Raw genomic sequence first — 24,540 nt, forward strand, 5'->3', positions numbered from 1 at the left:
CACCGGCCCTGGCAGGGGGGGACACGTACCTGCGGCGGTTTGCAACGGCCATGGGAATGACTGACGTCTGGAGACACTTGCACCCGGGCGCAAAACAATACACCTTTCTCTCCGCAGTGCATGGAAGCCTATCCCGCATCGACTACTTTTTGTCGATGGGTGATGGCCTTCACCACGTAGACAACCTAGTGATACACCCTCGGGGTGTTTCAGACCATTCACCCCTCACACTGAACCTCACCAAGCAAACGAGAACACGCAAACGCATCTACCCCATTCATGCATTCTACTTTAAAGTTCCGCAGGTCCGCAAGGCCCTTAAACGTGCCACGAAACATTACTTTCTTGAAAATGTACACTCAGTACACTCCTCAGCGACACTCTGGGAAGCCTATAAGGCGGTCCTGAGAGGGCAAGCAATTAACACTATAACCGGGTACAAGAGGCAGCAATCCCAGGCATTGGCCGCTTTAGAGGTGGCATTGAGGGAACGGACCACGGCTCATGAGCTACACCCCTCTCCCTCCACCCTACACGCACTCACTCTCCAACAGCAGTTGTATAACGATCACCTACGCGTGGTTGTTAAAGGATACATAACAGATACTCAAAATAGAATTTATGATGTGGGGGACAAAGCAGGGAAAATGCTAGCATGGCTGGATAAGCGTGAGACCAATTCCAGGGGGATACAGCGGCTCAAAGACATGCATGGGGTGCCACATTCAGATCCTAGGCGCATCACAGAGATACTGGCGGCCCATTTCCAACAAGTGTACGCCCCGGAACAGATAGTCACATCTGAAACCGCAAGAGCTCTCTTAGCTCCGATTGAGGTCCAAACACTGTCACCAGAGGCATCGAGTGACTTAGAGGCAGATATCACTGTGGAGGAAATCCAACTGGCCATTCGGGCACTGAACCCGGGCAAGGCGATGGGGCCGAATGGAATACCCATAGAATGGTACCAGGCGATGCCGGAGACCCTCAGTGTACATTTGTTGGGGATGTTCAGAGACAGTCTCGAGAAGGGCTCCCTTCCGCTGGACCAGCGAGTGGCGACTATTGTAACAATCCCCAAGCCGGGTAGGCCGCCGGAGGAATGTTCCTCCTATCGACCCATTTCCCTACTAAACGCGGAAGTGAAAATCCTGGCTAAACTCCTAGCACAAAGGATTCTGCCCCATCTGTCATCGATCATACATCCGGATCAGTCCGGATTTATGCCGCACAGAAACACGGCGTTGAACCTGCGGCGACTACATGGGGTACTGGCTAGAACGGACACCATTAAATCGCCAGCAGTGATTCTAACGCTTGACGCCAGAATGGCATTTGACCTGGTGGAGTGGGAATACTTGTTCAAGACGCTGACACATATGGGATTTGGCCCTCGCTTTCTTGCATGGGTCAAGCTGCTATACACGGACCCAATGGCTCACGTGGTAGCTAATGGCCATATTTCGCATGCATTCCCGTTGGGAAGGGGCACGCGGCAGGGGTGCCCTCTGTCGCCCTTGTTGTTTGCCATCTCTCTGGAACCCCTTGCAACCCTCATACGAGCTTCACCCCTCGTTAAAGGCATAACATGGCCTGGGGGTTGGGAAGATCGGCTGTCCTTATACGCCGATGATATGTTAGTATACCTAACCGACCCCGATGAAGGCATACCAGCGTTGTTGCGCATCTGCGACACACACGGCAGTGTCTCAGGCTATACACTAAACTGGGCCAAGTCTGAAGTGTACGTTCTGCAAGGTCCAGCCCCGAATCTCGACAATGCGTGCCCACTGAAGTTGGCGGGAACGTCCTTTAAATACCTAGGAATACATGTCACTAGGGACCCGGCAGAATTCATGGATAAGAACCTGAATTCACACCTGGGCCGGCTTAAACGAGATGTCGAATTTTGGTCGGGCCTGCCGTTAACGCTCTTGGGCAGGGCGGCACTTTACAAGATGATGGCATTACCGCGGTTTTTATATGTCCTTGAGAACTCACCATATCCTGTGCCACCTAAGTTCTTCCAGAAAGTGGCGGCTCTGGTCTCCAACCTTCTATGGGGTAACCTCCCGGCACGAGTGGCACAGTCCAAGCTACACAGAGACTGGTATAGCGGGGGTCTCGCACTACCAAATCTGAAATTGTACTACTGGGCTGCACACCTCAAGCCAATTAATCAGTGGATCCACGCGCCGCATACTGACCCGGCATTCCATTCGGACAGGACACAACTGGGCATAAATAGTTTGTTAGGTCCATTGTACGATCGCCGCAAGATGCGGGCACTACTAGGCCCCACGAAACTAACAGTTCAAATATGGCACACGGCAACGGAGGCCCTGGGTTGGAAGGGGAAGATAACCAAGATGACTCCACTGTGGGACTCTCGGGCATTGGGCAATCTCAGAAACACCAAGGGGTTCGCACAATGGGACACGATTGGCATCACCACAGTAGGGGATCTGTGGGAGAGGGAGGAGGTAATTCCCTTTGCCCGACTAAAAGAGCTATATGATTTCGGTGACAGGGAACTTTACAGATACATTCAAATCCGCCATGCACTGCTCACAGTCCTGCCACCCGGCACACCACTACCGGAGTCTTCTCCTCTGGAAGACCGCCTCCTCACTGAGTACATGCTAGAGAAAGCGACGTCCCTCACATATCGTAAATTGCTTAATAATACCCCAGATCCGACACTCCACCTGAAGGAGAAATGGGAGGGGGACATTCACGATATGGATGAACACGACTGGAATGCGGCACTTGGATCACCTAGGGAAGTGGGCATCTCTGCACGCATGAGACTAATACAATTTAAGATCCTCCACAGGGTTTACTACACAAGGACGGTGCTGCACCGCATACAGCGTGCGCCCCATCCTTACTGTTTGCGCGGATGCGGAGAGGAGGGCACATTCTTCCACACCATATGGGACTGTCCCAAAATCCAGGAGTACTGGAGACAAATACTCCGCACACTCTCACAAACACTAGACCAATCCCTACTGCCTGACCCGAGGAGGTGCTTACTGAATATATGGGAACCTACTGACCTGTCCAGGTATGAACAACTTTGGGTCACAGCGGGGGTCATGGTGGCGAAACGCGACATAGCACAGCGATGGGGGGCAGCAGACCTGCCGACTAGGTCCCAGTGGTGCCGGACCATGGACAGAGTAATGTTGACCGAGAGAGCAATATATTCCAGCCGAGCCTGCCCGGGGAAATGGAACAAGATTTGGTTAAAGTGGAATGTATTTAGAGGGGATATTTGTGAGCCCTTGCCCGAGGATGACCAGGAAGATTCCGACGACGGAAGTGATGAGGGTTGAGAATAGTGGGGGTGGAGGGCTAGAGACACGTGAAGGTTTCCTGCAGGGTGTACCATGATGGGTCAGGCAATGAGGGAGAATGTATTGAATACTGGACACATTTAGGCACTGGGAAATGTGGTTCGACTTACTGTTCTCCAAAACGACGCTTCTAGCTTGAACTGTATTGTTTTGTAGCAGAACGTACTGTCATTCCTAACAGGTTAATGTTACTAGTTTGTTGTTTTACAAACAGAAAAAGCGAAAAATACCATCAAAACCGCATTTTCCGAATGTTTTATTTGCTAGTACTGCACTTTTCTTACACAGCATGTTTCGGTAAACACTATTATGATTTTTGCTTAAATACTCGTTCTGCTGTTGTATGCTGTGAGTAACGATCTTACAATGGCGGCCGGCCCGCAGGGTTGTAGGCATTCCGCTGTGTAATATGCAAAGTGCAATAAAGGTTTTGGGAAAAATAAAAAAAAAATAAAAAATTACAATTCCCACTCCAAAGAGTGCAACAGTGGATATATGACGTTACAACGCAACTTTTACAACGCACTACCATTACAACGTAAGCATTGGTAAGTATATAATAATTTTTTTAATTTAAATTATTTAAAATTATTTTAATATAATTTAATTTAATTTCATTTCATTAAATTAACTTAATGTAAATTTAATTTTACTTTATTTTTACACTGTACCCCTGTACCCCAAAAACTCAAAACTGACCCTGAACCCTAAAAAAAACCCTTTACCCAAAAACCCAAAACTGACCCTGAACCCTAAAAATACCCCTTTAACCAAAAACTAAAAACTGACCCTGAACCCTAAAAATACCCCTTTACCCAAAAACTAAAAACTGACCCTGAACCCTAAAAATACCCCTTTACCCAAAAACTAAAAACTGACCCTGAACCCTAAAAATACCCCTTTACCCAAAAACTAAAAACTGACCCTGAACCCTAAAAATACCCCTTTAATTTAACATAATTAGCAATTAATTAATTAAATTAAATTAATTACCAATTACATTTTAATTAATTAACAAATATTTTTTAATTAACAATTAATTAAATATTACTACCAATTAATACATTTACATATTTAATTAATTATAATTAAATTACTTCCCACCCTATTCCCCTATAAACCCACAACCCGCTACAGGAAATAAATTATTTTAATTTACATAATTAGCAATTAATTAATTTAATTAAATTAATTACCAATTACATTTTAATTAACAAATATTTTTAATTAACAATTAATTAAATATTACTACCAATAATTAAATTTACATATTTAACTAATTATAATTAAATTACTTCCCACCCTATTCCCCTATAAACCCACAACCCGCTACAGGAAATAAATTATTTTAATTTACATAATTAGCAATTAATCAATTAAATTAAATTAATTACCAATTAAATTTTAAATAATTAACAAATATTATTTAATTACCAATTAATTCATTATTACTACCAATTAATAAATTTACATATTTAATTAATTATAATTAAATTACTTCCCACCCTATTCCCCTATAAACCCACAATCCGCTAAAGAATAAAATTACACAATAATTAAAAAAAAAACATTAATTAAAAATAATTATAACATAAAATGACACTTTTCACACATATTATAACATAAAAACACTATAAATAATTAAATATTATTTAAAAAACGATATTTTTTACTATCTAGATTATATACTTGGATATTTTCACTTTCTATATTATTTACAGTCGATATTACTTCACTTACCTTAAAAACGATATTTTGGCTGTCTATATTCTGTCCTGTCGATATTTTGTCCAAACGATATTTACAACTCGATATTCTGTCCAAACGATATTTTGGAGTCGATATTATGTCTGTGCACCCTCTTAATACATATATTCTTTAGGTCTTGTCCATCACCCAGTACTGTATTGGCCAATAAACCATCACCATCTGAACAGGCACGGAATAACTGAAGAGATCAATCACATACTATTGGCCAACCGGAGGACTTTAATCAAGTCCAGCACTGCAGGTCTCAACTAGCTGCACACCATGACCATTTCTTTACATCTCACAATGGCATTAAGTCAAGGGATTATAGTAATAAAGCCCATTCAAGCAGATGTCCTTCATCATTTCTCTCCTCTCCAACTATGCTTGCTCTGGGCGAAAAACATTAACCTCATCCATGCTCGGGACAGCTCCCGGCCGTCATGAGTCACGGTAGTCGTGTGCTCATGACGACTGGGAGCCGTCCGAACGGTGCCGCTCCGTCCACGCGTGGTTAATTCCCTGCCTGTGCGGGAGAATTAATCAGTGGGTGGAGTTTGGACGGCTCCCGGCTGTCATGAGCACCCGCTTACTGTGACTCATGACGGCCGGGAGCCGTCCTCAGTATGGCAGCGCCACGCCCAGCCCCGCCCCCTCTCGCACCACGGCGGAATTTGCCGCGCAGTGAAAGGGTTAAACAAAATATCAATTTGGGCAACCCCATGTAGTAACAATCTAAGTAAACTATGATCATAACTAATGCCATGAATGGTGAGGGAATGGACAAGCGGCATGGATGTCTGTGCCAAACCTAAAGAAACGTGTACAACGCTCGTTGATGCCTGCAAACGCGTGGCGAAATCTGAGGGAAATGATGTTAGTTTTCAATGGAGACTCAACTGAGGATGTGTGAAACATTTGAGGATGGGTGACTTGTACATCATTTGATTTGTAATTGTTTCTGAAACAGGAAGTTACTCTGAGAGTGTACTGGTATTCTTCAACTGACCTGTGATGGTTATTTGTTGTAGGGCGGAGAAATTGTTAAATCAAACAAATAAAAATAATTTATAAAAACAAAAACATAAAAGCACCTGTAGAGCTTCTCAAAGCTCCCAGTCCTGAAAACCATAAATTGTGCACCTCTCTCTCACATACCTCTTCATCCACCACACTGTTAGGTGCTACGTCCAATAACACAATAACTACACCTTGGTTGTCTGCTGGGGACTATAATGGATAGGTGCCGAGCTTGAAGTCCATCAGTCGGACAGGTTGCTGCGGTAGTGACAGAGGTGCTGAGAGCATTTCACCGAACTTTTATTGGAAGGGGTGCAATGACAGGCTTACGTTGCATTGTGGTATTTGGGGGATAACAGGGTCTGATGGCATGGAGGAATGTTTGCAGATGGACTTTTACCATGGGCACATGCACAGTGTCTAGACATACGTTTAATGTACTAATGCATGCAGCATTATCAGATTAGAGCAAAGCACATGGGAGGGAACAAGCAGGAGTAGAGAGAGCAGGCTGAAGTAAATTAGTAAAGTAGTACCTCATTCAGTTCACTGCAAGCATTTGAGTCGAGGTGAAAGAATACACATAAGCAGTCTGTAGCATTTGGTGAGACATGAATACCCTACCAGGCTTAGCCAAGACTTTATTGTCTAATTCTCAAGCCAAAGGCTAAAAGAGGCTAGTTGAGTAAAGCCAGAGTGAGCTGACCCAAAGTTTGCTCTATGTATATTTTTTGCAGTATGTTTAGTGGTGGCTCCCCCACTAAGGTGGAGGAGCGTCACCCCACAGCTTTTCAGCAGTGCAAAAAAGGAAAAATTTAATATTATTTTCATATTATTTTTTCATGCGGGAGCCAGTTTTGGGGTGGGGGGGCTCTAGCTATCATCACAGCCAGCAGGGAAAGAGTGGTGGGCTCTTTTTTAGTGCGCATGACGGTTTGGCTGGACGTTTTTTTGGCCTGGCCAAACAGTCAAGCGCACTAAGTATGTTCGCCACCCGGCTGTTTTGCACAGCCTGGGTGGAGAACATGAAGAGGCTCCCGCTCCCTGTCTTAGCGGCAAACCAGGGCGCTCAGAACTATCATGATGGTGCTGTCAGGCGGGTGACAGCAGTTTCATGATTGGCTTTGAGGAGCCTGTGTGCTTCCTGCTTTCGGTAGGAGAGATGACAGAGAAGAGACGGCGGAGGAGATACACGCTCGTTTTTCACCCCCAAACACTGTCCTACCACCCTACTCCGTACCAGCTGCCACTGAATATATCTGTTTGCCAGCTGTGCTGTCAAAACCAGACTTAAAAGAAAGGAAGAACTTGGAAAGAATAGAGGCAGTAAGCAACCATGATCCTCACAGGAGAAACGATGGTCTTTTACAATCGATGGTAAAATAAAATTTGACGTACAGAAGAAAAAAAGATGATGACAGAAGTGCAGGGTGGAAAAAATACAGAAACAACAAGTATGGTACAGGGGAGCTGAGAATATAAGCTGAAGAAAGGAAACTGAATGAATGTCAGTGTGAGTGGGAGAATATGAGCATAGCGAAAAATATTGGGTCGGTAAAAGGAAGCACCCTTCAACAGCAAAAAGCAGAGACTGAGTAAGAGCAGTGACGGCCGGCACGGATCAGGGGTGGGGGGCAAGGGTTAGGGGGTGTAAAAGAAAAAAAACTTTACTCATTGCCGGGTCTCTCTTCCATCTCTCTTTCGTAGTCTCTCCAGGCCAGAACAGGAAGCAGGAAGAACCCAGTCTCACCCTAGCCAATCACAATGCTGCAATGTAGCATTGTGATTGGTCTGAGCACGGTGATTCGGCATTCAGACAGGCAGTGGGAGCCTGGGCATGTTCTCAACCCAGGCTGTAATGCAGCCTGGTGGAAAACATGGGAAGTGCGTATGACTGTCTATCCGACCAGAGACGGGCGGCCAAACATTCATGCGCATTTTGGAGTGGGTAAAACACTCCTCCGTATGCTCCTGTGTGAGCAGCCCAGCTCCACCCACTCGCAAAGCACCTGCAGCAGGAAAACATAAAATGATAATAACATCGAGTTATTATCAGTGTATGTTTCCTTTATTTATTTGACTGCTACAAAGCAGTGAGGCGGCGCTCCTCCGCCTTAGCAGAGGAGCCGCCACTGAGTTTGGGATGGACAGCGCTAGTGCAAACCTGGACATGAGCTATAGAAAAGCGACAACTCTTCCCTTAGCTAATCCTTTGCAAGTAAGGGGGTGGGGACCAGTCACTTAATGCACTGTTGTTGCTCATGACTGGTGCTTGGGAAGCCCTGTCTGCCTGGTGCCTCACTCCATCAGAATGCTTGGCCTTGCATTTGATTGAGCCGCGGCGATTTAACTCTTGTGACTTGGTTACCCTCTGGACTCTGCAGACCCACTCACGTATTCATCCCATTCAGGCAGATGCACAATACGTGGGATTCATGCCCAGGGAACCAGGATAACAAGGCCATGCAGAGGGCCAAGTGTGCCCAGGCAATATGGCGAAGGGCTGGCGGCAAGGCATGCCGATGTTAATCTGATTATCCAGAAGTGGGTCGTGTGAAGAAGGCCACACATAATTGCCACAATGAAATGTGGGAGGAAAGGGGAGGTAAATGACTGCTGTCATTCAGAGCGAGGGGTTTTTGTGTGACAACAATTCAGACTCTGAATGCAGAATGGAATAATAAACACATCTCAGCAGAAAATGGAAGCCTTTAAGGAAAGATTAACTGCAGGTATACAAGGTCCCCTCGGCAAGCTTCTTTATTTCTTGTAGTTTAGCATTTAAACAACACAAGAAAAACAGAATCGACACATTAGTACTGTGAAAGTCTGCCGATTTATCCTGGGAGTGCCCCTTTGAACAGGATGCCAAATGCTGGGAGAAGACCGCCCAGGGCGCAAGAGGAAGCGCTACAGCAAGGCGCTTTAAGATGTTTAACCCTGGACATACACTTTATATAAAGATTAATCATCACTTGCTGCACCTTTAAACAAAGAACGTCTTCAATATCATGAGATCGGTTTTTAATGTATCTTTTTATGAATGTCACACGGTATGTGAGCCCCATAGGGATTTTCCTTAGGTTGGAAAAAGACATAAAATGTTGTACTAACAAAAGGAGAGCGTAGAAAAGCAAGAGGGTATTAGTGATCTTCAAAATAAGAGGAAGGAACAGTAAGAGCTGGGATGGCAGCATTTCTGAAGGAAGTTTAATGAAACACGCCAGTCTGTTCAACAAGAATAGCTGTATATATATATATATATATATATATATATATATATATATATATATATATATATATATATATATATATATATATATATATATATATATATATATATATATATATATATATATATAATATATATTATATATGTTTATAAAAAAAGCAGTAAAGATGAGACAAAGACAGCAACAAAGAATATAAATAGGCAATAGGCAATAGACAATGCTATTTTAGGCATTGACTGGTCTTCCAAAAGTCATCTTCCCTCTGAAAGCAGTGTTCCATGCTGCAGCACTCTTTATTTCTTGCAGGAACACATCTCACTGGTACTTCTAACACTCCAATGGCCGTATACATATCCACTCTGTGATACCTGGCATCTAAACTAAATAAATCTGGCAGGATCCGATGCCCACGTAGATACTCTGCTTTTTGAGCGGCGTTAAAGAAGGAACGCACAATGGCACAGTTATTTTGGGTAGAGCTACCAAAGTCAGGTACTCTATGCCTGTGGACCTACAAAGCACTACCTCATCGCCTATATGCAAGACCAATCATAAAGCCCTCTTCTTCCAAAGAGATTTTAATTAGGCCCTTTTCTCTTGATCATGCCTCTATCTGGTTCTTCATAGACTGTTACTGGGTGACACGCATGCCATTTGTCAGGGTTTGCTCTCGACTTGGAACCCCTTATTTCTCTTCTCATATCTTCCTCTTCTCACTTTTTCCTGTTCTCTGTCACTTACCTTAGTACTCCTTTGACTCCAGTCTGATGGTTTCCTGTTTAGTGTGTCCTGGGAGTGATCTGAGATGGTGAGCTTGTCATCCAGCTAGGATGGGGCGCTGCCATGAGGGCTGTGTAGATGATGCAGCCGGTTCTGAAGACAATAGCGGCCCGGAATGTGACCCAGACAAGTTTCATCATGGTGTGGGTGATGTGGTCATATTTCTTAAGGCTTTTGATGAGGTGTGATGCCGTGTGTTGGATGGCCATAAGGGGAGGCAGTGTGAAATCTGGACAAGGAATAAGGCATTACTGGCATCGAAATAGGAGTGTGCAAGGGCTCGAACAGCCGTTCCCCAGCTTTGATTCTTTCATATATTGCCATGCTTGAATCATTCCCTGTCTTCAGACTAGGAATCCCAGGTAAAACTGAAAAAAATATAAAGAGTGATAAAATGGCAATAGGCCTCAACAACAGTGTTTGTTTTGTAGCACATCTACCTAATTTGAAGCAACACAAACTTCACCCATTGAGGTGGAAGGGCTAGCTCTCCTCCTCGCCCTAAAAACCACCATAGTTTTGATTTCTGCAGCACATCGAGAGGGGATTGTCTCCTTAGTAGAGCTCTGCTCTAACCTCTCAGTGACCTTATCCTGTCATTGTTCTGGTCTACACTGAGACTGCAACAGCCCTACCTTCAGCATTCAGACTACTATACGTTGTTTTTAGGGAAATTCCTTTAATTTCTGGGCCAGAAAAAGCCTTCACCTACCATCAACTTGTTACCAACTGTCATTATGACTGGCAGAGAGAAGAAATCTATTTTTAAGTTCTTCTCATCTTTTGGTCAGAAGAATCTATACTGATGACCCACATGAACAATGTATTTATTGCCTTTATCCAGCACACATGGCATTACACTGTGACATTTGTAGTACCTTTCTACCTGAAACCTTAAAGGACAGAGAGAGGAGATTAGAACTTTATCTACGAAAGAAGAAACGTGTCCCTCCTTCTAAGGGAAGGTGATGCCCCTCTTCTGTAAAATGTGCTCCTCCGAGCATTCCATGAAGGTGGTAAAAAGAAGAAAGGAGGCACATTTTCCTGAGTTGAACCTTCAACATGAAGCACCTGCAGAATCTTCCTCATACACAAAGAATAGGGCTTTCACAAAAAAAACTCTCCAAGCATCATGAGCATCAGCCTGCACAAAAGCTCCTTGAAAATCAAGCTTGCTGGGCCCTCTGACGAACTTCCAGTCTCTACGGGCGCCTTCATCATTGTCAGCTTTGAGGAAAAGTCCACCTACAATGATGTGGTCGATGACAATTCCAGGATCTCCTCCAGCGACATTGACACTGTCGTCAATCAGACCATCGTCTACGACTTGGACTCTGTCATCGACGGCACCACCATTGGCCACCAGACCATTGTCTACAGCTCCTTTGATATCCAGATCATCATCGATGATGACACCATCTACCGCAACACCAAGAATGTCCTTGCTCCTAACGTCTATTCCATTGACAATGTCCCTGCGAAAATGGATGTCGACCCAATCAATGACCACACCGTCGACTACAGGTTTTTCATGCCAGTCACTTTTTCACTCATTCAAGTGATGGAAGACCTTCCAATGCACATTCTTGACTCAGAACTGGAGGATGAGTGCAGTGACTAAGATGCTTCAGAGACTGCCTATGGCCCTATGCAGTTGGATGTCCAGTGATACCAGAATTTGGAAGCGATGCAATGGATGAGGAGAATACCTTTCAAGACTGTGAGGATCAGCCACAGGTTTTCGATGATAATCGTTCTTATCATAACTATAAACTTCATCATGGCTATGCATAACCTGATATGTTCCAGGTATCCACTGCGTTTTTGACAGCACTGCAACAAATGATGGACTCCTTTCAAAGACTTCTTCCTCAGCAGCCGACTAGGCATCCCAGGTCTGCCCTTCCTCTGCCCTCCATCTTCTCCACCATCACTGCTCCCACCCCCACCACCATTACCTCCCATATCACCTACACCCCTTGTGCCTCGAAAGGAACAGCTTCCAGATACAGTGACCCCAAAACTGGTCCAGCCAACACCTGAAGGTGTGGGAGATGAGGATTCTTCTTCTTCACCTTATTCAGTCCTGGAGAAAGAGTGCAAATTTCCTAACGATGACAAGACAAATGAATGAGATAATTACATAATACCTACGGAAGGTGACAAGTTTCCGATCCAACCAGACTTGCCTCTGGGTGACATAGCAAGTTTCATAGTCAGATGGAGATAGCTACTAAGACATTCAATTTCTCTATGACATCAGAGGAGCAACAGTGCTTCCTATATGCCTTCAAGGAACAGCCACACACAGATACTTGGTCAATACCTATACTGGACTTTGTCTGGTCAGAAGGCCTTAAAATGAATGCAAATACTAGGTATCGTACATTTAGTGGTGCCTCATTTGAAGAAGAAATACAGGGTCCCAGACACTGTCCAGGACTGCCTAATGGGCCATCTCAAACCGAATTCTATCTTAACATCTGCAGCTTAGCACAGGCCAAAAATCCAGTAACTCCTCATTCTGCACCTCCTGTTAGAGATGGTAGATACATAGATAATTTGGGTTATAGAGTTGAATCTATGGCGGCCCCATTGATCAAAGATGCAAATGCCTTAGCGATTTTAGGCCATTATAATCATTGTGGCAATGCATCTCTCCACTGATTGATCTCATACTATGGGATAAAAGAGGAGTTGTGTTTAACAATAGTTAAAGAAGGTGCCACAACTTGAGCGGCCATTACTGAGGCAGCAGTGGATGTCTCTAGCGCAGAGTGTCTGTATTTAGGAAGGAAGGATGTCTCTGATCCACTTCCCTCCATCCTGAATCACAAGCCAAGATACTTGGCATGCCCTTCGATGGAGTCACTTTGTTTGGCAAAGATGTCAATGATGTTTTACAGCACATCAAAACGGATACAGAGACAGCAAAATCCATGGGAGCCCTACAATTTTGCCACACAGTTTTCTTCAATTTTCATGAATCACCAGGATCTCAATATTACAGAGGAGGTTTCAATCAATACTTAAGTCAAAGTTACCCCAATTACCCTCCAAAACAACTCGGTTATGACCAGGGTTATGCACCCAACAGAATAAAACAGACAAGGGTATGGTAGATCAACTAGGCAAAAAAGGAACGTCTGCTAGTCAACATCAAAAAACCTTTATTGGGTCGGTCTAGACCATAAAAGTACACAATAATAAAAATAGGATGTATGTCATTACGACGCGGTGTTTACACCGCGCTACCATTACGAAGCAAGTCGTTACAACGACTTGCGTTGGAGGGCCCTGGATTGTGGATTATTTTAATTTTCTATTCCAACTCCAGCCCACGTAACAGTAGGGAAGGTGTTGGAATAGAAAATTAAACTATTCCTTGAGCAAGAGCGCCATCCAGCGCAAGTCGTAGTAATGACTTGCGTTGTGATGGCTGCGTCGTAAAGGCCCCGCGGTGTAAACACCGCGCTGTAAAGGATGTTTCCCATAGAGGGATATACATTATTAATAAAACATAATACATTCATATCAATAAGATAAAATCAGAAAAAAGACCATATTTAAAAACACCCCCCCAAAAAGCCGAATCGTTCTTATAAGAATTCAGGTTATCATTCCTAGACTATCCATACATATAGAAACAGGGTAAGCATATTGTGCAAAAAACATCACACACAATAAGAATGCATTACAGTCGAGACTAACTCACTCTCCATTCCTTGGACTAAAAATATATCATGCAAATTAGATACATAGGTTCACAATAAGCGTCATTCAAAAAATAGTCACAATGATGTGCATTATGTACAGAGTCGGGTACCCCTGCATGAGACAGGACAGTCATACAAAATCTCATAAAAATGATAAAGAGCATTATAAAAGACAAAATCTCATATCAAACATCCTCCACATCCTCAATAGTTAGGCCAGGAGGTGAGCAACAACCTAGGTTGTGTGAACTTCCGGAAGCAACTGAAGATGCATAAGGGTCAGCTTAACCTGGATAAAACTTGAGGGCATATTACCAACGATTAGCAATATTTATTGCTAACGATGCTTAGCAACAAATTTTTTAACGCTAAGCATCGCCGGAAATTATCGCAGAGATAACTTGCTATTAGCAAGGTTTATCTCAGAAGTCCTCAAAATCCTCGCGCTAACTGCCAAATTAGAGATTATCGCTGGAAAACCAACGATAATCTCTCGAAGTTTGGCGTTAGCTTGATGATAGGGGCTCACAAACTTAGCCATGATATCCACCTTCCATAGTATCCCATGGCTAAGTCAGGAAAATACCAGGTGTAAAAAAAGCAGTGCTAACTGCGGTTAGCGCTGCTTTTTTTTTTATCACTAACAGGGTTAGCAAAATCCTTGATAATAGGAGAAATGTAGCTTAACAACATTTCTCCTATTATTTTTCTCTGGAACGCCCCCTATGCATCTCATTAGAGATGCAAGGGGAAGCGTAGAGAAAAAGGGTGCTAACATGCGAATTTGCGTGTTAGCACCCTGTTGCTGATAGGGAGATAATTTTATCTCCGCTTTCTTGGCTTTTAAAGCCAAAAAAGCGGAGATAAATCCCTTGATAATATGCCCCGTAGAGATTTCAATAGTGGTAATAAGATTGTCACTCATGGGATATCATAAAAGCCCCAGAAGAGAACTGAAATGCACAAGATCCGGAGCTGAAACGTCATCACATGTGCAAGGGCTGAACTTCACATTCCAAATACTAGGCTTAGGGAAAGCCAGCACCTGATGAAATTGGTTGAACCTAAATCTGGTGAGGAAAAACAGATGGTGGCTTTGGTTATGTTAAGCAAATAAAGTTACACAGCAGGCACTATTACAATCTATGTATATCTTCGAATTCATGATTTCTTGAGTTCTGCACCCTCTCTCTCTACTCTCCTCCATGATAGAAAATTATTCTGTGTCCAGAGAATATCTGCCTTCAGAATATTAGATGGTGAGTCTATCAGGGTAGGTCTGCCTAACTTAACAAAGGCATCCCTTATTTATGCCAGCTGCATTCAGTCCATAAGTATCTCCCTGCTTAAATGATTCTCTGTTTGCACCCAATTAGCGAACCACCAAACAGTGGACGTAAGGCAATAAAGTCCAACAGATAATGTCTGCAGAACCAATTTTCCTCCACTTGAAGCTCCATTTGATCTATGTATGCCCACACGTCACTGCCATATGTGGCTACCGAAACCAATTTGACCTGATAGATCTTAATCAGTGTACCCAGTGGCTTCTGCCAATGCTAGAAGTGAAGGGAAAGACTGCCCCTATTGACTGGGACAGAGCTAATCTCTTAGGGCCAGATGTAGGTAATCCGATTTTACCGATTCTAAAATACCGAATTTTACCGAATCGGTATTTTAGAATCGGTAAATGGTATGTAGATAAAAAATCGGTAAAAAATACCGATTCGGTAAAATTCGGAATCGGACAATCGGATTTTACCGAATCGGTATTTACCGATTCGGTATTCCCTATTTATTCCTACGGGCCTTTTGGCCCATAGGAATGAATGGGGAATACCGCATCGGTAAATACCGATTCGGTAAATACCGATTCGGTAAAATCCGAATCGGAAAGCAAATAAAAGTGAAACTTAAGTAGGCAGCCAATCAGGTGCTACCACCCTCCCCCTCCCTACCAGGAAGTGGCTACAGAGGCAGCTGCAACTAATTAGAAGCTTCTGGAAAGGCAGTTGGAGCTGAGCTGAGTCCTTGAGCAGCAGAAAGGGTTTTGAGCACTTTTAAAACTGCAAAATGGCAAGCAGCAAAGAAAAAGAGCAGGCAGAGAGGAAAAGGAAACTTAAATTCAGCAGCATGGAGCTGCAGGTCCTTGTTGAGGAGGTGGTGAAGGTGCACCAAAAACTGTTTGGCAGGCAGTTCCTCTCTGTGGCAGAATCTGCCAAAAGGAAACTCTGGCTGGACATACTGGACAAAGTTAATGCAGTGGGGGGGACTACCAGAGACACCGAGGACCTTAAAAAGCGATTCTACGACCTCAGGAGCCAAACCAAGAAAGAATTGGCTGAACACCACAAGCAGGCAACAAAAGCTGGCGGAGGCAAGAACCCAGCACCCCCCCTTACTGACCTGGAGGAGATGGTGGCCTTAACCATTGAACCAGACAGCGTCTGTGGACTGGGAGAAGTAGACAGCTCAGCCAGAGCTGCAAGAAAAAAAGGTAAGAGACATGCACAGCATTCCCCCTCATACCATCATCCTTACCTGTACCCTTTGTGGCTAAGTGAACCCCAGTCCAGTACTGCTAGAACTATACAGGAGCAATGCATCATGGTACATGTAGTCAGGAAATGTAAGAACATGTCATACAGCACAGCAACCACCAAGTTAGGGAAATAATTGCAGAGAGAATAAAGCTAAAGTGAGAAATATTTAATTGTAGTGTCTGTGAGACAGTAGCGCTTAGCTAATGTACGCTCATATGTCCACAGGTGAAACGTCTCGCAGGCGTTCGCAGGAGACTGAAGGCACACCACCAGAGAGGGAGGAGAGTCAGGAGCCAGGTCCATCTACCCAAGACGTACAACAGGACACAGGTGTGCCAAGTAGCCATCCTCCAGCACAAGACTCAGAAATGGCTCCAGAGTTGCAGGCTTCCCCTCACAGATCTCAATCCCCTCTGTTGCTGTCATCACCAGAAATGCCTGCATCACAGCATGACACAACACCTGCATCACAACCACGCAGTAGGCATGTTGTGGCCCCACTTCTAGAAATGGAGTCAGCAGCAGCAGACATGGAGGGTGAAGAAAGGCACAACTTGCCTGTGGATGTCAGCTCTGGCACACTGCACTCCAGTGCAGGGGTGGGCCATAGTGGTGCAAGACGCCGCAGAGTCCTAGAAAGGCCCGCAGATGCACCTGTGGAGGGTCCAAGTGTGTTCCGTGGCCTGGAGGGGAGTATGGTGAGAATCCAGAGGATGCAGGGAAGAGCCATCCAGGCATGCCAACGCCAAATGAGGTCCCTGAACAGTAACATAGGAGATATAGGAAAGGGCATCAGGGAGCTTTTAGAAGTGAACAAAGAGATGGCAGCAGGGATGCGCGAAATGAGCCAATCGGTGCAGCTGCTATGCATAAAAAACTGGACACTGAATCTGCGGCAAGGCGCAAGGAAAGGCAGCGTGCTCATGGACAAAATAAAGCTATCAACCGCCTGGCCACAGCCACATCCCTGCTATGCAGGAGGAGCAGTAACATGCAGGAGGATATGACCCAAAACACCAATGAGGTCACTAGGGGCATGGGAAGGATGACCAGTGCTCTTGAGGTGCTGTTAAATGCCCAAACTGAACAGACAGCTGCTCTCGATGTGCCTGTGAGTGAGGAGAGCACAAGCAGGAGCAGCATTGCAAGCTCCCTTGTCCCAGAGACAAGGAGGAGCAGCAGGCACCACGCTGAGGCCACAGGCCAGCAAGAGAGTGAGCAGAGTGAGCACCAGACAAGTGGCACTGGGAAGCGAGGACGTAAATGACTATTACAGTTCATGGTGAAGTGAACCAGGACTGACATCATTGAAGTTAACTACTTGTTGTTGCACATATGTGCTTTAAAAACCTATTTCATGACACAATTAAAATACATTGGGTGCATACTCCACCTGTCTGTGTCTCTTTACTTACTTAAAAGAAGTTGTGTGTGACCTCTTCCCGTCTGTGTCTGCCATCAGTTGGTGTTGCAACTTCAGATGTGTGTGGTTCAGGCAGTGCTTGCTCGTCATCATGGTCCTCAAAATCAGAGATATCCACTTCGGTTCCCTTCTTAACCGCAAGGTTGTGCAGCATTGCACAGGCTGCAATCATCTTGCAGCAGGTGATTGGTGTGTACTGGCGAGCCCCTCCACTCTTATGTAGGCAACGAAACCTGCTCTTCCACATACCAAAGGTGCGCTCCATAATGTTTCGGGTCGTTTTGTGTGCCCTGTTGTATCTCTTCTGGCTTTGTGTTGTAGGGTTGAGGTAGGGTGTGAGGATGAAGGACCGGAGGGCATATGCACTGTCCCCTAATTGTAAGAAGAAAAAACATTACTCACATGCACACACACACATCCATCTGTAATACGTATCAAGGGAGTTTCACACAGTGTGTTACCTAGCAAGTATCCTTCGCCGAATTCCCCCGCTGTCAGGCGTGCGTAGATCCCACTGTTTTGGAAGATGTAGGAGTCGTGGGTACTCCCGGGAAAGTTGGCTACTATGTCAGTGACCATGTACTTGGAATCACAGATCACCTGTAGATTTATGGTGTGGGTAGACTTCCTGTTCCGATAAATGTACTCTGTGGAGGTGGGCATATTGGTATGTGGGTACCATCAATACAGCCAATGATGTTTGGGAAATGCACCATCTGATAAAAGTCTGTCTTTGTCCTGAGCAGTTCAGCATGCGTTGCAGGGAAGCTGATGTAGTGATGCATTCTGTGCAACATGGCATCAAGGAATTTTTTAAAGAAAGGGGACAGACAGCTCTGGGACACCCCACCTACCGCAGCAACCACACTCTGGTAACTCCCAGACGCAAGCAGGTGTAGGCTGCACAGAACCTGCACATGGGGTGGGATGGTGTGTGCCCTTGGGGTTGGATGGTCCAACAGTGGGTGGAGGTCCCTGATAAGGTCCAGGATAGTTTGGGGAGCCAATCTGTACCTTTGTAGGATCTCTGGCTCAGTTAGCTGGAATAGAGTGATCCTCTGCCTGTACACCTGCTCCTCCCTCCTCCAGACCCTCTCTCCTTCTGCCTGTAGCCATAGCCCCCTCGCAATGACATAGAATGCCGCCATTCTGGTGAAACTGTTGCATTTTGGGGCCTTTTTTATAGCCTGCACCTGGTTACCACCTGATTTCAATCCATGGTAAATACCGACTCTTAAATACCGAATTTCATGCAAATTCGGTATTTAAAAGGTTACCTACATCTCAAAATTCAATTTTACCATTTCTTATTTACCGAATCGGTAAACTTTCCAATTCGGAAAATATACCGAATCGGTAATTTTTCCGATTCTGTACATTTTCCGATTCTGAAGCTTTACCGAATCGGTAAATTTACCGATTCGGTATATTTTCCGATTCGGTAAGGTTTCCGAATCGTAAACTTTACCGATTCGGTAAATTTACCGATTCGGATGTCTTTGGGTCCCCTACATCCCGAATGCCCAATACCGGTCGGTAACGGCCGAAATTCGGTAAATTGGGCTACCTACATCTGGCCCTTAGATCTTTTCAATGGAGCCCAGGTGGATCGCTCATTAAAAACCACCCCTGAGTATGTATAAATCCGAACCCTAGACAGCTTGTGGCCCTGTACATGAAAGGATCTTGACTTGTGCCCAAAACACTGCCTGCAGCTTTCCATAATTAGTAGAAAGGTCAAGATTATTTATTTATTATTTATTTCATGTACATAACAAAACCATCAAGCAATGCCTGGAGACCCAGGGCTGTCAATATGTTTATCTAGCAGCCTGGCCCTCAGAATATTCACATACAGAGTGAACAAAAAAAGGGGCCACAATACATCCCTGCCTTACTTCACTCTTCATATGGAAGGGGCTAGTACAGATCCGTCCATGTTATATAAGACAACTGCCTTCATATCCCTGTGCAGCTCACCAAGGAAATTCACCATATCTGCCACAATTTGGATCTATCCCTCTGTCAAAGGCAGAGGATATATCCATGAATGTGATGAATATCGACACCACTTGTTAATTAACAAGAAAAGATTTAGGCATTGATCAGATGTGCTTAAACCCAGACGAAATCCAAACTGCAGATCTGAAAGATTGTAACCATTCTCTGCCAATGACATAGTCCTCTTTAAGATAACCCTTCCCATCACCTTGACTACAGAGTCTATCAAAGAGATGGCCAACTATCGCCCTATAGCTCTTCTTCCTTGGCTGAGTACAGAGGGCACAGAGATAATCATTGTAAGTTTATGGTCTACGTTGACAACTCACAGTCCCCACTCACCAACCCACAGAACCAAGTTCAGTGGGTTTCAAGCATTTGTTGGTGAAATGTAGATGCTTGCTGATGCATTCAATGCAATGCGTGTGCAGCCCCGTACATTTAAATGCATCACATATAGAATTATAAATGAATAGCTATCAGTAACTGGGCTATTTTCCATCGAGTGGTTGCAAGTGACGTCACATAGATGAGATTAAAGCTCAGGTTGCCTGGACCTGCGGTGCCGTCCTAGAAGATATGTGTATTGTTTACAACTGTAACAAACCTGGACTGCACTCTGAAATGAAAGTGTTTACTTTCTTTCAAATTAGCTAATAACTGGAGGGCAAATGGTTACCAGTAGGCCTTAAAACCAGGGCCAAAGCCATCAGTAGTGCAGCAGGTGTAGGAGCACCAACACCCAGTGGTCCTCAGGGCCCTGCACCTTGATTTAAGTCGTTTTTTTACAATCCAAAAAGGAGATAGGGCGCATTTTCTTTGTTTGTACTAGGCCCCATGGCACCCTTGCTGCATCGCTGCTTAAAACAGGGTCCGCGAATCAGATGTGGATTACAGGCTATTTAATGAGTATCATTGCTCCCAAGGTCACCTCTACCGCAGTCGGCATCTCAAAAATATATTCAAGAGGTTGAAGGCTCCTAATTTTTATGAGCAATAGAGTTGGCCAGACCCATAGGACTACAAAACTTCTTTCCTGCATGGAAAAAAGGATTGTGGGCTCTTCCCCATCCTGCATTTCTACAATCTCAAGCTGTTGCAGAAGCGCAAGATGCTTCTTCTGGCATCCAGAATGAGTGGCTATGTAGAGTGGATTGATAGGATGCTTACCTACATCAATCTCTCCTGCTTTGGTATTCAGGAGGTCGGCGATTACCTTAGTCGGAGGTTGTAACAATGAGGGGTGATGGGCGCTGCAATGCACAGCTGTGGAGGGGGCAGATGAAGAAAGTGGGCACTGGTGGCTTGACCCACAAACAAGAGGAGAGGCAACAGCAGGAACAGTTCCATCAGTGGGCCCCGCCCTGGGGCTGGATGCAGGTCTGAGGCAGGTGATGGTGCGGTGTCGGCTCGGGAAAGGGCTGCATTTTTCTACTTGGAAGAGTGGATCCACATCACCAGACCCCCACACTTAACAGCTTTGTTGGTAAGGAGCAGGCTCTGGTAGTGGCCCCGCCACCGAGGTGCAGAACAGTTTTCCTCTAATTGCCCTGTGTGAAGACCCACTCACTAGGCTGGTGCGAGTGGCAGGCCTCAATCGGACACCCAGGTAAGGCAGCATGGATATGAAAACAGAAACTGTCGAGAAAGAGCATATGTTTTTTGCAACATTGTAAGATTGCATCATCAATCAGTTGTATGTTTAACCGAGCAGGAGAGACTGGGTGGTTTGGGTCAGTATCATAAACCGCCTATCACTATTTCGTAAGGACTTAACCTGGTTTTCAGAGCTAGTATGGCTCTGAAAGACACAAAGCCACGGGCAGAGCATTGGCCCACTTCAGTTGTGTTTCAGAACATATGTTTGCTATTGTATTCTTGAGAGTGCCATTATTCCTTCCTACTTCGCCTGCTGACTCTGGGTGAGATGTGCAGTGGAAGTGTTGATCTATCTTTATGGCTTCGAAGATCTCCTGAATTTCCATTAAAATGAAGGGTGTTCCTCAGCCACTCACCTTAGTTACTTAGTGCCAGTCTGCGCCAGTCCGTGCCTTGGACGGGCCCAGGGCCAGTCACCCTGCCCGGCCCCCTTTGGTGTTGACAAGCTCAGCGACGCGGCAATATTCGCGTGCTGATCTTTTGAGACTCGCCCCTCACAGTAAGGGCTTACCTTGCGCACGTGCAAACCTAGCCACTGCTTTGGGCAGGTGCGCTACGTGTGCATTCCAGCCCCAACCCTTCCCCCCCCCACGTCCAGTCAGCAACGCCACCACTACCAACATCAGGGCGGGACTGATTAATGCAAGATCGGCGGTTAAGCATGCGGCCGATATTTTTGAATTACTTTCGGACGGCCAACTGGAGCTGCTGTTCCTAACGGAGACTTGGTTGACTTGTACCTCCGCTCCTAGTGTTGAACTTGCGGTCCCCAGGGGGTTCAAGATAGCTAGAGTGGATCGCCCCCTGGGTAGAGGGGGCGGACTAGCAGTGGTGTTCAAGGAGGGATGGAGCTTCGAATCCGAGCCTCTGACTGAGAGTCTAGGGGGTGAGGCTCTTCACTTCTCCATTAAAACCTCTCCCCACTTTACCTTAGGTGGATCTTTGATTTACAGGCCCCCGGGCTTGGCTACCCAATTCCTGAACTCCTTAGAGGAATATTTAGTGCCACGGGCCTTAGGTTTTCCTAAATTTCTTTTGGTCGGTGACCTAAATATCCACATGGATGCCCCTGATTCCTCCGAAGCTCGTAGGCTTGGTGAAATTCTTGAGCTTGCCCAGTTAGAACAATGGGTTTCTGGTCCTACGCACGCGGGCGGCCATCTACTTGACTTGGTGTGCACGAATTTCCCCATCCAGTCAGTGTTTGTGGAAAAAACATCCTGGTCTGACCATGACTTGGTCAGGTTCAGCTGGGAGATGGCAGAGCCCAGCCCCCCGTCCCCTACATGCCATCTTCAAAAAATTAACCTTCCCGCGTTTAGACTTGCCCTGTCTAACACTCGTCCACAATCTAAGGGATGTTTGGACGAAGCAGTTGGGGAGTTTAATGAATGGATACGGCAGGCGGCGACTGCCTCTACTAAGCAAACTATGCTGACTAGAGCCAGACGCTCGCCCTCCCAACCCTGGTTTTCCCCTGAACTAAGAGAGATGAAACAGGGCTGCAAAAAATTAGAACGTTTATGGAGGAGAGAGTACAGCCCCGAGGCTAAGTCCGCCCTACGGCTTGCTCAAAAAGACTACTATGCAGCCATTAGGGATGCAAAAGGTAACTATTATGCCGGGCGTATTAACAAGGCCAATAACAACAGCAGAGAGATCTTTGCGATTGTTAAAAGCTTTGTGTCCCCTGTTGCGGAAGCTATGCCCCTCCCGTCCTCTGCGCAATGGTGCGAGGAGTTGTCCACTTTTTTTATAACTAAAATAGCGAAGATTCAGCAGGGCCTTTTAGAGGCACTTCCTGCCGACTGCTCTTTAGCTGGCCCCTGTTCACCCTCTCCCTCATCCTCTGGGCACCAACTTACCACCTTCGTACAAGTTGCGGAGGGGGATGTTCTCCATCTTCTCCAGTCCCTAAAATCGGGCTCTCCTGCCGACCCGTGCCCTGCCCGAGTGCTCTCGGAGGTGGCGGTTACAGTCTGCAGTGAGATCACGCAGATGGTGAACCTCTCCCTGGCCGCAGGTGCAGTTCCCCGGGTTTGGAAACACGCCAAACTCCTCCCACTCCTGAAGAAACCAGGACTGGATGTGTCGGTTCCGGGAAACTACCGACCCATCTCCCTTCTACCTGCTCTCACAAAAATCTGTGAGAAGGTAGTTCTTCAACAAGTGGAGAGCTTCGTCGAAACATCGAATGCCCTCCACCCTGCCCAATCGGGCTTTAGGGCTGCTTATAGCACCGAGACGGCCCTGGTGGAGATGACCGAGGCAATTCGGGAATGTCTAGACGGAGGTGGCAGAGCGGTCCTAATTTTATTGGACCTCTCTGCCGCTTTCGATACTGTCCCCTATGATCTCCTTCTCGGTCGGCTGTCTGCCATAGGTATTGGGGGAGTGGTGCTGGAATGGCTGTCCTCTTTTTTATCTGATAGGACCCAGCAGGTCTGGATGCCTCCGCATGCCTCTGAGCAAAAGCCTTTGCTTACAGGGGTCCCGCAGGGGTCCACACTTAGCCCCTTACTGTTCAATGTGTACATTACACCTTTGGTATACCTAGCTGAACAGTTTGGGGCTAAAATCTTAGGGTATGCTGATGACACCCAATTGTTGTTTACCTGGCCAGACGACAATCTGGACACGTCTACAGTCCATCAGTGTCTGTCCTCGGTATTTCGCTGGCTAACACAGGCCCAGCTGAAGTGCAATGAGGACAAGTCCGAAGTGCTCTTTTATGGCTCCTTCCCCCCTTCATTTAAGAGCACACTTTGGCCTTCTAATATTCCTTGCCCAATAGAAATGGGGAGACCAGCAAAAAATCTGGGTATTTGGTTTACGGAGGATCTCAGATTTGAGCATCACATCAAAAAACTTACAGGCACCTGTTTTGCCACTCTGAAAATGCTCCGCAAATTTTTCCCCTTGCTCCCTAGGGAGGCCAGAGAGTCGGTTGCCAGAGCGCTCATACTGGCTCGCCTCGATTACGCGAATGCACTGTTTAGTGGCATTCCGGCATACCTGGTCAAACGCCTCCAAATTATTCAGAATGCGGCTGTACGC

The sequence above is a fragment of the Lissotriton helveticus genome, chromosome 5_1 (genome assembly GCF_964261635.1).
Source record: "Lissotriton helveticus chromosome 5_1, aLisHel1.1, whole genome shotgun sequence".
In the NCBI taxonomy this organism is placed as follows: Eukaryota; Metazoa; Chordata; class Amphibia; order Caudata; family Salamandridae; genus Lissotriton; species Lissotriton helveticus.